The sequence below is a fragment of the Mus musculus genome, chromosome 17 (assembly GCF_000001635.26).
Source record: "Mus musculus strain C57BL/6J chromosome 17, GRCm38.p6 C57BL/6J".
Classification (NCBI taxonomy): domain Eukaryota; kingdom Metazoa; phylum Chordata; class Mammalia; order Rodentia; family Muridae; genus Mus; species Mus musculus.
This window is the reverse complement of record NC_000083.6, coordinates 40742464-40758153: the sequence shown is the minus strand read 5'-3', so window position 1 is coordinate 40758153 and position 15690 is coordinate 40742464.

Genomic DNA, 15690 nt, shown 5'->3' with positions numbered 1-15690 from the left:
TGGATTCGTTTAGCGAGAATTTTATTATGAATTTTTATTTTATTTATTACGAATTTTTGCATCGATATTCATAAGAGAAATTGGTCTGAAGTTCTCTATCTTTGTTGGGTCTTTCTGTGGTTTAGGTATCAGAGTAATTGTGGCTTCATAAAATGAGTTGGGTAGAGTACCTTCTACTTCTATTTTGTGAAATAGTTTGTGCAGAACTGGAATTAGATCTTCTTTGAAGGTCTGATAGAACTCTGCACTAAACCCGTCTGGTCCTGGGCTTTTTTTGGCTGGGAGACTATTAATAACTGCTTCTATTTCTTTAGGTGATATGGGACTGTTTAGATGGTCAACTTGATCCTGACTCAACTTTGGTACCTGGTATCTGTCCAGAAATTTGTCCATTTCGTCCAGGTTTTCAGTTTTGTTGAGTATAACCTTTTGTAGAAGGATCTGATGGTGTTTTGGATTTCTTCAGGATCTGTTGTTATGTCTCCCTTTTCATTTCTGATTTTGTTAATTAGGATTTTGTCCCTGTGCCCTTTAGTGAGTCTAGCTAAGTGTTTATCTATCTTGTTGATTTTCTCAAAGAACCAACTCCTCGTTTGGTTAATTCTTTGAATAATTCTTCTTGTTTCCAATTGGTTGATTTCACCCCTGAGTTTGATTATTTCCTGCTGTCTACTCCTCTTGGGTGAATTTGCTTCCTTTTTTTCTAGAGCTTTTAGATTTGTTGTCAAGCTGCTAGTATGTGCTCTCTCCCGTTTCTTCTTGGAGGCACTCAGAGTTATGAGTTTCCCTGTTAGAAATGCTTTCATTGTGTCCCATAGGTTTGGGTACGTTGTGGCTTCATTTTCATTAAACTCTAAAAAGTCTTTAATTTCTTTCTTCATTCCTTCCTTGACCAAGGTATCATTGAGAAGAGTGTTGTTCATTTTCCACGTGAATGTTGGCTTTCCATTATTTATGTTGTTATTGAAGATCAGTCTTAGGCCATGGTGGTCTGATAGGATACATGGGACAATTTCAATATTTTTGTATCTGTTGAGGCCTGTTTTGTGACCAATTATATGGTCAATTTTGGAGAAGGTCCCGTGAGGTGGTGAGAAGAAGGTATATCCTTTTGTTTTAGGATAAAATGTTCTGTAGATATCTGTCAGGTCCATTTGTTTCATAACTTCTGTTAGTTTCACTGTGTCCCTGTTTAGTTTCTGTTTCCAAGATCTATCCATTGATGAAAGTGGTGTGTTGAAGTCTCCCACTATTATTGTGTGAGGTGCAATGTGTGCTTTGAGCTTTACTAAAGTGTCTTTAATGAATATGGCTGCCCTTGCATTTGGAGCGTAGATATTCAGAATTGAGAGTTCCTCTTGGAGGATTTTATCTTTGATGAGTATGAAGTGTCCCTCCTTGTCTTTTTTGATAACTTTGGGTTGGAAGTTGATTTTATCTGATATTAGAATGGCTACTCCAGCTTGTTTCTTCAGACCATTTGCTTGGAAAATTGTTTTCCAGCCTTTCACTCTGAGGTAGTGTCTGTCTTTTTCCCTGAGATGGGTTTCCTGTAAGCAGCAGAATGTTGGGTCCTGTTTGTGTAGCCAGTCTGTTAGTCTATGTCTTTTTATTGGGGAATTGAGTCCATTGATATTAAGAGATATTAAGGAAAAGTAATTTTTGCTTCCTTTTATTTTTGTTGTTAGAGTTGGCATTCTATTCTTGTGGCTGTCTTCTTTTTGGTTTGTTGAGGGATTACTTTCTTGCTTGTTCTAGGGCATGATTTCCGTCCTTGTATTGCTTCTTTTCTGTTATTATCCTTTGAAGGGCTGGATTCGTGAAAAGATATTGTGTGAATTATGATTTGTCGTGGAATACTTTGGTTTCTCCATCTATGGTAATTGAGAGTTTGGCCGGGTATATTAGCCTGGGCTGGCATTTGTGTTCTCTTAGTGTCTGTATTACATCTGTCCAGGCTCTTCTGGCTTTCATAGTCTCTGGTGAAAAGTCTGGTGTAATTCTGATAGGCCTTCCTTTATATGTTACTTGACCTTTCTCCCTTACTGCTTTTAATATTCTATCTTTATTTAGTGCATTTGTTGTTCTGATTATTATGTGTCGGGAGGAATTTCTTTTCTGGTCCAGTCTATTTGGAGTTCTGTAGGCTTCTTGTATGATCATGGGCATCTCTTTCTTTATGTTTGGGAAGTTTTCTTCTATTATTTTGTTGAAGATATTAGCTGACCCTTTAAGTTTAAAATCTTCATTCTCATCAATTCCTATATCCGTAGGTTTGGTCTTCTCATTGTGTCCTGGATTTCCTGGATGTTTTGAGTTAGGATCCTTTTGCATTTTGTATTTTCTTTGACTGTTGTATCGATGTTCTCTATGGAATCTTCTGCACCTGAGATTCTCTCTTCCATTTCTTGTATTCTGTTGCTGATGCTCGCATCTATGGTTCCAGATCTCTTTCCTAGGGTTTCTATCACCAGCGTTGCCTCGCTTTGGGTTTTCTTTACTGTGTCTACTTCCCTTTTTAGTTCTAGTATGGTTTTGTTCATTTCCATTACCTGTTTGGATGAGTTTTCCTGTTTTTCTTTAAGGACTTCTACCTGTTTGGCTGTGTTTTTCTGCTTTTCTTTAAGGGCCTGTAACTCTTTAGCAGTGCTCTCCTGTAGTTCTTTAAGTGACTTATGAAAGTCCTTCTTGATGTCCTCTATCATCATCATGAGAAATGTTTTTAAATCTGGGTCTAGATTTTCGGTTGTGTTGGGGTGCCCAGGACTAGGTGGGGTGGGAGTGCTGCGTTCTGATGATGGTGAGTGGTCTTGATTTCTGTTAGTAGGATTCTTACGTTTGCCTTTCACCATCTGGTAATCTCTGAAGCTAGCTGTTATAGTTTTCTCTGTTAAGAGCTTGTTCTTCAGGTGACTCTGTTAGCCTCTATAAGCAGACCTGGGAGGGTAGCGCTCTCCTTAGTTTCAGTGGGTAGAGTATTCTCTGCAGGAAAGCTCTCTTCTTGCAGGGAAGGTACCCAGATATCTGGTGTTCGAACCGGACTCCTGGCAGAAGTTGTGTTCCACTCACTAGAGGTCTTAGGATCCCTTGTGGAATCCTGTGTGGGCCCTTGCGGGTGTCAGGCAATTCCGCTGGCAAGGTAGCCAGGGGCTTGAGTGGAGCGGAAGGGGCTTGTGCCCCAGGTCAGGCCCAGGTAGTCTGCTTCCCTATGTACCACAGTCTCAGGTTCCGCGCGATTGGATTGGGTCCGGCGCTGTGTTCCACTCACCAGAGGTCTTAGGATCCCTTGTGGAATCCTGTGTGGGCCCTTGAGGGTGTCAGGCGACTCCGCTGGCAAGGTAGTCTGGGGCTCGAGTGGAGCAGAAGGGGCTTGTACAGTGGAACTCTTAAGAAGTAGGTTCTATCATACAGATCTTTACATGAAACTGAAGAAGAACGAAGACCAAAGTGTGGACACTTTGGCCCTTCTTAGAATTGGAAACAATCACCCATGGAAGGAGTTACAGAGACAAAGTTTGGAGCTGAGACAAAAGGATGGACCATCTAGAGACTGCCATATCCAGGGATCCATCCCATAATTAGCCTCCAAACGATGACACCATTGCATACACAAGCAAGCGTTGGCTGAAAGGACACAGATAGAGCTGTCTCTTGTGAGACTATGCCAGGGCCTAGCAAACACAGAAGTGGATGCTCACAATCAACTATTGGATGGATCACAGGGCTCCCAATGGAGGAGCTAGAGAAAGTACCCAAGGAGCTAAAGGGATCTGCAACCCTATAGGTGGAACAACATTATGAACTAACCAGTACCCCGGAGCTCTTGACTCTAGCTGCATATGTATCAAAATATGGCCTAGTCGGCCATCACTGGAAAGAGAGGCCCATTGGACACGCAAACTTTATATGCCCCAGTACAGGGGAATGCCAGGGCCAAAGAATGGGAATGGGTGGGTAGGGGAGTGTGTGTGGGGGGGAGGGTGTGGGGGACTTTTGGGATAGCATTGGAAATGTAATTGAGGAAAATACGTAATAAAAAATATTAAAAAAATAAAAATAAAAACAAAACAAAAAAAAGAAGTAGGTTCTAATATCACTGAAGGACTGCCTCAGCAGCATTCATAGATGAACTTGTCAGGAAAAAACTTGTGAAGGCAAAAAGCAAAAGATTCATTCTTCCATGTCTTTTTATGGAGGCTGTCACCAGAATGTGTGGCCCAGCTTTAGGGTGGTAGATCTTCTTAACTCAAATGATCTAGATTAATGTGAATTTTCTAACCTCAAGTGACTAAGAAGATCCTTCAGATGTGCTAAGCTGCTTAGGTTTTAGTTGATTCCAGATGTAGTCAAGTTGACAACCAAGATTAGCTATCACAGATCACATTTAGAACTGTCTCCATACTTATTTACAACCCAGTGAGAGTCATGTAAACAGTATGCATTGTCTTTATTTTGGTGGAAACCTTCAGTATAACAGACAGATGAGCATGTTGCCAAGTGTATAGTAGCTCTGTCTTAAGCAGAAAGCATCACTATCGGTTGTCTGGGAATCTCCTGGAGCCCCTCACCTCTCATATTCTCTCTACATGTTTTCATGGAGGCACTTTCATTATCTTTTTTCTTGTTTTTTCTCTTTTTCTCTCTCTCTTTTTTTTATTACGTATTTTCCTCAATTACATTTCCAATGCTATCCCAAAAGTCCCCGATACCCTCCCCACCCACTTTCCTACCCACCCATTCCCATTTTTTTGGCCCTGGCGTTACCCTGTACTGGGGCATATACAGTTTGTGTGTCCAATGGGCCTCTCTTTCCAGTGATGGCTGACTAGGCCATCTTTTGATACATATGCAGCTAGAGTCCAGAGCTCCGGGGTACTGGTTAGTTCATAATGTTGTTCCACCTATAGGGTTGCAGATCCCTTTAGCTCCTTGGGTACTTTCTCTAGCTCCTCCATTGGGAGCCCTGTGATCCATCCAATAGCTGACTGTGAGCATCCACTTCTGTGTTTGCTAGGCCCCAGCATAGTCTCACAGGAGACAGCTATATCCTGCCAATCCATGAGCATGGGAGATCTTTCCATTTTCAGCAAAATCTTGCTAGTGTATGCAATGGTGTCAGTGTTTGGAAGCTGATTATGGGATGGATCCCTGGGTATGGCAGTCTCTACATGGTCCATCCTTTTGTCACAGCTCCAAACTTTGTCTCTATAACTACTTCCATGGGTGTTTTGTTCCCAATTCTAAGAAGGGGCACAGTGTCCACACTTTGGTCTTCATTCTTCTTGAGTTTCATGCTTTTAGCAAATTGTATCTTATATCTTGGGTATCCTACGTTTCGGGCTAATATCCACTTATCAATGAGTACATATTGTGTGAGTACCTTTGTGATTGGGTTACCTCACTCAGGATGATGCCCTCTAGGTCCATCCATTTGCTTAGGAATTTCATAAATTCATTCTTTTTAATAGCTGAGTAGTACTCCATTGTGTAAATGTACCACATTTTCTGTATCCATTTCTCTGTTGAGGGGCATCTGGGTTCTTTCCAGCTTCTGGCTATTATAATTAAGGCTGCTCTGAACATAGTGGAGCATGTGTCTTTCATACCAGTTGGGGCATCTTCTGGATATATGTCCAGGAGAGGTATTGCTGGATACTCCGGTAGTACTATGTCCAATTTTCTAAGGAACTGCCAGACTGATTTCCAGAGTGGTTGTACAAGCTTGCAATCCCACCAACAATGGAGGAGTGTTCCTCTTTCTCCACATCCTCGCCAGAATCTGCTGTCACCTGAATTTTTGATCTTAGCCATTCTGAGTGGTGTGAGATGGAATCTCAGGGTTGTTTTGATTTGCATTTCCCTGATGATTAAGGATGTTAAACATTTTTTTCAGGTTCTTCTCTGCCATTCGGTGTTCCTCAGGTGAGAATTCTTTGTTCAGTTCTGAGCCCCCCCTTTTTTTTTCTTTTTCTTTTCCATTTTTTATTAGGTATTTAGCTCATTTACATTTCCAATGCTATACCAAAAGTCCCCATATCCACCCACCCCCACTCCCCTGCCCACCCACTCCCCCTTTTTGGCCCTGGTGTTCCCCTGTACTGGGGCATATAAAGTTTGCAAGTCCAATGGGCCTCTCTTTCCAGTGATGGCCGACTAGGCCATCTTTTGATATATATGCAGCTAGAGTCAAGAGCTCCGGGGTACTGGTTAGTTCATAATGTTGTTCCACCTATAGAGTTGCAGATCCCTTTAGCTCCTTGGCTACTTTCTCTAGTTCCTCCATTGGGAGCCCTATGATCCATCCATTAGCTGACTGTGAGCATCCACTTCTGTGTTTGCTAGGCCCCGGCATAGTCTCACAAGAGACAGCTACATCTGGGTCCTTTCAATAAAATCTTGCTAGTGTATGCAATGGTGTCAGCGTTTGGATGTTGATTATGGGGTGGATCCCTGGATATGGCAGTCTCTACATGGTCCATCCTTTCATCTCAGCTCCAAACTTTGTCTCTGTAACTCCTTCCAAGGGTGTTTTGTTCCCACTTCTAAGGAGGGGCATAGTGTCCACACTTCATTCTTCATTCTTCTTGAGTTTCATGTGTTTAGCAAATTATATCTTATATCTTGGGAATCCTAGGTTTGGGGCTAATATCCACTTATCAGTGAGTACATATTGTGTGAGTTCCTTTGTGAATGTGTTACCTCACTCAGGATGATGCCCTCCAGGTCCATCCATTTGGCTAGGAATTTCATAAATTCATTCTTTTTAATAGCTGAGTAGTACTCCATTGTGTAGATGTACCACATTTTCTGTATCCATTCCTCTGTTGAGGGGCATCTAGGTTCTTTCCAGCTTCTGGCTATTATAAATAAGGCTGCTATGAACATAGTGGAGCATGTGTCCTTCTTACCAGTTGGGGCATCTTCTGGATATATGCCCAGGAGAGGTATTGCTGGATCCTCCGGTAGTACTATGTCCAATTTTCTGAGGAACCGCCAGACTGATTTCTAGAGTGGTTGTACAAGCCTGCAATCCCACCAACAATGGAGGAGTGTTCCTCTTTCTCCACATCCACGCCAGCATCTGCTGTCACCTGAATTTTGATCTTAGCCATTCTGACTGGTGTGAGGTGGAATCTCAGGGTTGTTTTGATTTGCATTTCCCTGATGATTAAGGATGTTGAACATTTTTTCAGGTGCTTCTCTGCCATTCGGTATTCCTCAGGTGAGAATTCTTTGTTCAGTTCTGAGCCCCATTTTTTAATGGGGTTATTTGATTTTCTGAAGTCCACCTTCTTGAGTTCTTTATATATGTTGGATATTAGTCCCCTATCTGATTTAGGATAGGTAAAGATCCTTTCCCAATCTGTTGGTGGTCTTTTTGTCTTATTGACGGTGTCTTTTGCCTTGCAGAAACTTTGGAGTTTCATTAGGTCCCATTTGTCAATTCTCAATCTTACAGCACAAGCCATTGCTGTTCTGTTCAGGAATTTTTCCCCTGTGCCCATATTTTCAAGGCTTTTCCCCACTTTCTCCTCTATAAGTTTCAGTGTCTCTGGTTTTATGTGAAGTTCCTTGATCCACTTAGATTTGACCTTAGTACAAGGAGATAAATATGGATCGATTCACATTCTTCTACATGATAACAACCAGTTGTGCCAGCACCAATTGTTGAAAATGCTGTCTTTCTTCCACTGGATGGTTTTAGCTCCCTTGTCGAAGATCAAGTGACCATAGGTGTGTGGGTTCATTTCTGGGTCTTCAATTCTATTCCATTGGTCTACTTGTCTGTCTCTATACCAGTACCATGCAGTTTTTATCACAATTGCTCTGTAGTAAAGCTTTAGGTCTGGCATGGTGATTCCGCCAGAAGTTCTTTTATCCTTGAGAAGACTTTTTGCTATCCTAGGTTTTTTATTATTCCAGACAAATTTGCAAATTGCTCCTTCCAATTCGTTGAAGAATTGAGTTGGAATTTTGATGGGGATTGCATTGAATCTGTAGATTGCTTTTGGCAAGATAGCCATTTTTACAATGTTGATCCTGCCAATCCATGAGCATGGGAGATCTTTCCATCTTCTGAGATCTTCCTTAATTTCTTTCTTCAGAGATTGGAAGTTTTTATCATACAGATCTTTCACTTCCTTAGTTAGAGTCACGCCAAGATATTTTATATTATTTGTGACTATTGAGAAGGGTGTTGTTTCCCTAATTTCTTTCTCAGCCTGTTTATTCTTTGTATAGAGAAAGGCCATTGACTTGTTTGAGTTTATTTTATATCCAGCTACTTCACCGAAGCTGTTTATCAGGTTTAGGAGTTCTCTGGTAGAATTTTTAGGGTCACTTATATATACTATCATATCATCTGCAAAAAGTGATATTTTGACTTCCTCTTTTCCAATTTGTATCCCCTTGATCTCCTTTTGTTGTCCGATTGCTCTGGCTAATACTTCAAGTACTATGTTGTAAAGGTAGGGAGAAAGTGGGCAGCCTTGTCTTGTCCCAGATTTTAGTGGGATTGCTTCAAGCTTCTCACCATTTACTTTGATGTTGGCTACTAGTTTTCTGTAGATTGCTTTTATCATGGTTAGGTATGGGCCTTGAATTCCTGATCTTTCCAAAACTTTTATCATGAATGGGTGTTGGATCTTGTCGAATGCTTTTTCTGCATCTAAAGTGATGATCATGTGGTTTTTGTCTTTGAGTTTGTTTATATAATGGATTACGTTGATGGATTTCTGTATATTAAACCATCCCTGCATCCCTGGAATTAAACATACTTGGTCAGGATGGATGATTGCTTTAATGTGTTCGTGGATTTGGTTAGCGAGAATTTTATTGAGCATTTTTGCATCTATATTCATAAGGGAATTGGTCTGAAGTTCTCTGTCTTTGTTGGATCTGTCTGTGGTTTAGGTATCAGAGTAATTGTGGCTTCATAGAATGAGTTGGGTAGAGTTCCTTCTTCTTCTATTTTGTGGAATAGTTTGTGCAGAACTGGAATTATATCTTCTTTGAAGGTCTGGTTAGAACTCTGCACTAAACCCATCTGGTCCTGGGCTTTTTTTTGGCTGGGAGACTATTAATGACTGCCTCTATTTCTTTAGGGGATATGGGACTGTTTAAATCGTTAATTTGATCCTGATTCAACTTTGGTACCTGGTATCTGTCTAGAAACTTATCCATTTCGTCCAGGTTTTCCAGTTTTGTTGAGTATAGCCTTTTGTAGAAGGATCTGATGGTGTTTTGGATTTCTTCAGGATCTGTTGGTATGTCTCTCTTTTCATTTCTGGTTTTGTTAATTAGGATGTTGTCCCTGTGCCCTCTAGTGAGTCTAGCTAAGGGTTTATCTATCTTGTTGATTTTCTCAAAGAACCAACTCCTCGTTTGGTTAATTCTTTGAATAATAGTTCTTTTTGTTTCCACTTGGTTGATTTCACCCCTGAGTTTGATTATTTCCTGCTGTCTACTCCTCTTGGGTGAATTTTCTTCCTTTTTTTTCTAGAGCTTTTAGATGTGCTGTCAAGCTGCTAGTGTGTGCCTGAAGGCACTTTCTAGTCTGTATTATTGCATCACATGTTTACACATGTATAGTATACTTTATTCTGAAGGCTCCTTGAGACTGGAATACTCTTGTGTTCTAGGACAAAAAATCTTACAAGGTGCTGCCTTGTAATTTCATTTGGGGACCTTCCCTTTCCCAGTTTCAGCACTTTCTTTCCATTCCCCACAACAAATTGAATCCCTCTGCTCTCTGGTTTCAACCCTAAGTTAAAACTATATCTTTCTTTTTTTCATCACTTTACTTTATTACTCTGTTCTTTACTAATTGGGTAATAGGCCATCCCATTTAGTGTACTGTGGTCTAGTGTACTGATCCATTCTGACTTGTTTTCCCACATTGTGGGCCATGTGGTTTCTTGGAAAATTAATTATTTTAAGTATAAGTGTAGCCAGTGGATTAATTCAGCAGCTGTATTTCTTTACCTCTGCTAGTCCTCCATAACAACACAAGAAACTAAGATTTATTTAAAGATGCACCTCCCTACTGGACAGATAAATGATTTATAATAACCCCCTATGCTAATCTGGTTACATCCTAGCCCCAAACCATGATACTGCATATTATTATTAATCTAGCTCTTTGGGCTTCAGATGTTGTTCTCACAGTGTCTTCTTGAACACTTTCCTTTTCATGCCGATCTGAAAACTCCCTCTCTCTCTTCTTCCCTTGCCTGGCAGATTCCCATCCTATTCTTTCTTCTGCCTATCCATTGGGTGATCAGCATTTATTGACAAGACAGAGAATAAATGTTAGAATTGCTTACACAAGCTAGAGACAGGAGATTCTTGACCTAAGCCTTACAATGCTGTGTCTGGATTGAAACAAGATATGAGGGCAGAAAAGTCAGCATTTGAATATCACAAGAATAATCTTTACACAATGCATTATTGCTACAGTTTCTGGTCTAATACATTTATCTGTTCTGGCTGCTTCACTTGTCTTGTACCTCAAGTGGCCTCAGATACACGGACTCCATCTGTTTGGCTTTGTCTTTCTGGGTTGTTGCTGGTGGTTACTCTTTTCTAATTTATTTCACAGCTCTGACTGAGAATAGGAGACACAGCCTCCATTCCTGGCATCAGTTCCATGAGGCAGGTTCTAGTAAGTTGGTCTACTTCTGCCAATGATGATATGAAAAAATGACTCTGCAATCTCTAAATGCTTTAGCAGAGCCGATTCCTTTCTAGATAAAACTCGTATTGTATGGTTAATGGGTAAAGAACTTTAGAGTTATATTTTTTCTGTTTTAGTATGCTTATAAAGTTCTATGTTTTTGCTATTAAAAGTCTTAATATTTTTTAAAAAGGGAAAAGGGATCAGAAGCTGTACAGAGAAAATGGTTACAATGATGTAAGTATAAAGCTATAGCAAATGAAAAAGACTAGATTATAAAAGGTGTAAATACAACTATATGTTAAACTAGGTTGTGCAATGGTTCTGAAAGTTGAAAAAGAAAAAGTTGAAATGGATATAACTATATTGGCCATAATTATAGGATTTTAAAAATTTCCAACATACTGATGTACTCCTAAAATATAGTTCGTGGATATCCTTTAGATTTTCTTAAGATTGTGATCTGGGTTCTGGTCGGTGCCACCCCCTCCCCCGCCCCCATGCCATCTTGGGCGAGATCTTGGTGGAGGGTCCCATGGTCCCCAGAGGACTCTCCACACTGCAGGCACCCTAGCACACCTGCGATCATGAGATCACTGGAGAGTAGAACACAGCATCAGTTCCCAAAAACCCAGAGGGTCTTGTGCTAGCAGCAACTGGGTCAAAAGACAAAGGCAGGGCTGGTGAGATGGCTCAGTGGGTAAGAGCACCCGACTGCTCTTCCAAAGGTCCGAAGTTCAAATCCCAGCAACCACATGGTGGCTTACAACCATCCGTAATGAGATCTGACTCCCTCTTCTGGAGTATCTGAGGATAGCTACAGTGTACTTACATGTAATAAATAAATAAATCTTAAAAAAAAAAAAAAACAAAAAAAACAAACGACAAAGGCAGGCCCTAACACACCCAGAATCTTGGGATCACTGAGACCAGTCTATGCAGGAGAGCATGTGGGCAGCAGAAGCACCAGAGCTTTGGGGCAGGGTCCCTTCGGGCCTTCATCCTCAGCCAGGAGACAGAGCTGAGACCCAGACCCCTAGACACCTTCCCAGTCAGAGGAGAGTCAGCCTCCAGGGAGGGCTCTGACCCCAGGACTCAGGAGGTGGATCTGAGCTCCATATTTCTGTGCACCTTCCCTGTAAGAGGAGAGCTTGACTGCAGAGAGTAAATTTTATATTTAGCTAATTCACTGAGGTTCTCTGGTGGACTTTTTGGGGTCACTTATGTACACTATCATATCATCTGCATTAGTGACATTCTGACTTCTTCCTTTCTAATTTGTATCCCTTTGATCTCCTTTTGTTGTCTAATTGCTCTGGCTAGGATTTCAAGTACAATGTTGAATAGGTAGGGAGAGAGTGGGCAGCCTTGTCTAGTCCCTGATTTTAGTGGGACTGCTTCAAGTTTCTCACCATTTAGTTTGATGTTGACTACTGGTTTGCTGTAGATTGCTTTTATCATGTTTAGGTATGGGTCTTGAATTCCTGATCTTTCCAAGACTTTTATCATGAAGGGGTGTTGGATTTTGTCAAATGCTCTCTCAGCATCTAAAGTGATGATCATGTGGTTTTTGTCTTTCAGTTTGTTTATATAGTGGATTACATTGGTGGACTTCTGTATATTAAACCATCCCTGCATCCCTGGGATGAAACCTACTTGGCCAGGATGGATGATCATTTTGATGTGTTCTTGGATTCAGTTAGCGAGAATTTTATTGAGTATTTTTGCATCGATATTCATAAGGGAAATTGTTCTGAAGTTCTCTTTCTTTGTTGGGTCTTTGTGTAGTTTAGGTATCAGAGTAATTGTGGCTTCATAGAACAAACTGGATAGAGTGCCTTCTGTTTCTATTTTGTGGAATAGTTTGAGTAGTATTGGAATTAAGTCTTTTTTGAAGGTCTGAGAGAACTCTGCACTAAACCCATCAAGTCCTGGCCCTTTTTTTGTTGGGAGACTATTAATGACTGTTTCTATTTCTTTAGGGCATGGACTGTTTAGATTGTTAATCTGATTCTTATTTAACCTTGGTACCTGGTATTTGTCTAGAAAATTGTCAATTTCATCCAGGTTTTCCAGTTGTGTTGAATATAAGCCTTTGTAGTAGGATCTGAAGATATTTTGGATTTCTTCAGACTCTGTTTTTATGTCTCCCTTTTCATTTTTGATTTTGTTAATTAGGATACTGTCCCTGTGCCCTCTAGTTAGTCTGGCTAATGGTTTATCTATCTTGTTGATTATTCGAAGAACCAGCTCCTGGTTTGGTTGATTCTTTACATAATTCTTTTTGTTTCTTTTTGTTTCATTTCAGCCCTGAGTTTGATTATTTCCTGCTATCGACTCCTCTTGGTGAATTTGCTTTCTTTTTTTCTAGAACTTTGTGATGTGCTATCAATCTGTTTATCTATGCTGTCTCCAGATTCTTTTTGGAGGCACCCAGGGCTATGAGTTTTCCTTTTAGGAATGCTTTCATTGTGTTCCATAAGTTTGATATGTTATGGCTTCATCTTCATTAAACTTTAAAAAGTCTTTCTTTCTTTCTTTCTTTCTTTTTTGACCAAGTTATCATTGAATAGAGTGGTGTTCAGCTTCTACCTGTATGTGGGCTTTGTATTTTTTATGTTGTAATTGAAGATCAGCCTTAGTCTGTGGTGATCTGATAGGATGCATGGGATTATTTCAATCTTCTTGAGGACTGTTTTTTGACTGATTATATGGTTAATTTTGGAGAATGGATCACAAGATGCTGAGAAGAAGGTATATCCTTTTGTTTTAGAATAAAATGTTCTATAGATATCTGTTAAATCCATTTGTTTCATAAGTTCTGTAGTTTCACTATGTCTCTGTTTAGTTTCTGTTCCCATGATGTGTCCATTGATGAGAGTGGGATATTGAAGTCTGTGTTGTAATGTGTGCTTTGAGCTTTAATAAAGTTTCTTTAATGAATGTGAATGCCCTTACCTTTGGAGCATAGATGTTCAGAACTGAGAGTTCATCTTGGGAGATTTTACCTTTGATGAGCATGAAGTGCCCCTCCTTGTCTTTTTTGATAAGTTTAGGTTGAAAGTTGACTTTATTCAATATTAGAATGGCTACTCCAGCTTGTTTCTTGGGACCATTTTCTTGGAAAATTGTTTTCCAGACTTTTACTCTGAGGTAGTATCTGTCTTTGTTACTGAAGTGGGTTTCCTGTATGTAGCAAAATGTTGCACCCTGTTTACGTAGCCAGTCTGTTAGTCTATGTCTTTTTATTGGGGAATTGAATTAATTAATGTTAAGAGATATTAAGGAAAGGTGTTTGTTGCTTGCTGCTATATATATATATTTTGTTAGAGATGGAATTATGTTTGTGTGGCTATCTTCTTTTGTGTTTGTTTAAAGAAGATTGCTTTCTTGCTTCTTCTAGTTTGTAGTTTCTCTCCTTATGTCAGAGTTTTCCATATTTTATCCTTTAAAGGGCTGTATGTGAGGAGAGATATTGTGTAAATATAGTTTTGTCATGGAAAAATCTTGGTTTCTCCATCTATGGTAATTGATATTTTCATTGGATATAGTAGCCTGGGTTGGCATTTGTGTTCTCTTAGGGTCTGTATGACATTTGTCCAGGATCTTCTAGCTTCCATGATCTCTGGTGAGAAGTCTGGTATAATTCTGATAGTTATGCATTTATATGTTACTTGATCCTTTACCCTTAATGCTTTTAATATTCTTTGTTTTGTCCATTTGGTGTTTTGATTATTATGTGACAGGAGGAATTTCTTTTCTTGTCCAATATATTTAGAATTCTATAAGCTTCTTGTATGTTTATGAGCATGTCTTTCTTTAGGTTAGGGAAGTTTTCTTCTATAATTTTGATGAAGATATTTACTGGCCCTTTAAGTTGGGAATCTTCGTTCTCTTCTGTACATATTATCCTTAGGTTTGTCTTCTCATGTGTCCTGTGTTTCCTGGATGTTTTGGATTAGGAGCTTTTTGCATTTTGAATGTTCTTTGACTATTGTGTCAATGTTTTCTATGGTTTCTTCAGCATCTGAGATTCTCTCTTCTATCTTGTATTCTGTTGTTGACTCCTGATCTTTTTCCTAGGTTTTTTTTTTTTTTTTTTTTTTCTCCAGGGTTCTCTCCCTTTGTGATTTCTTTATTGTTTTTATTTTCACTTTTAGATCCTGGATGGTTTTGTTCAATTCCTTCACCTATTTCTTGTGTTTTTCTGTAATTCATTTAAGGTATTTTTGTGTTTCCTCTTTGAGAGCATTTGCTTGTTTACCTGTGTTCCCCTGTATTCCTTTAAGGGAGATATTTAGATACTATCGTCATCATGAGATGTAATTTTAAATAAGTCTTGCTTTTCAAGTGTATTGGGGTATCTAGGGCTTGCTGTGTTGGAAGTGAGTTCTAATGATGCCAAGTAGTCTGTGTTTCTGTTGCTTATGCTTTTGCACTTGTCTCTCACCATCTTGTTATCTGTGATGTTAACTGGTCTTGCTGTCTCTGACTGACTTGTCCCTCCTGTTTGCCTGTGTGTCAGCACTCCTGGGAGACCAGCTCTCTCTGGGAGGAGTTTGCATATGGAGAGCTGTGGCACATAGTCAGCTTCAGGCACAGAAGGAAACCAGAAGGATCCTGTCCTCTGCTGTTCCTTGGTTCCTGTGTCCTGAGGGCTCTGTTCAGGTCTCTCCCTCTTGGGCCAGGAATTTGAGCAGAAGTTGTGTTCTCACCTGTGTTCTCAGGTGTGTCAGCAATCCTGGGAAACCAGCTCTCTGATGGAGGGATTTGCATATGGAGCACTTGGCATAAAGTCAGCTCCAGGGCACAGATAAAAACCGGAAGGATCCTGTCCCCAGTTTATTTGGCATGTCTATTAAGAATGAGTCCCCAGCATCAGAGCACAAAAGATTTTACATTTAACTTGTGTTTCATCAATTTTTTCACACATCATCCTTTGTCTTCTGGAATGAGATCTAGTATCTCATTTAAAGCTCTGGTTCCCTGAAATGTTTTCAGATTTCTTTACCTCT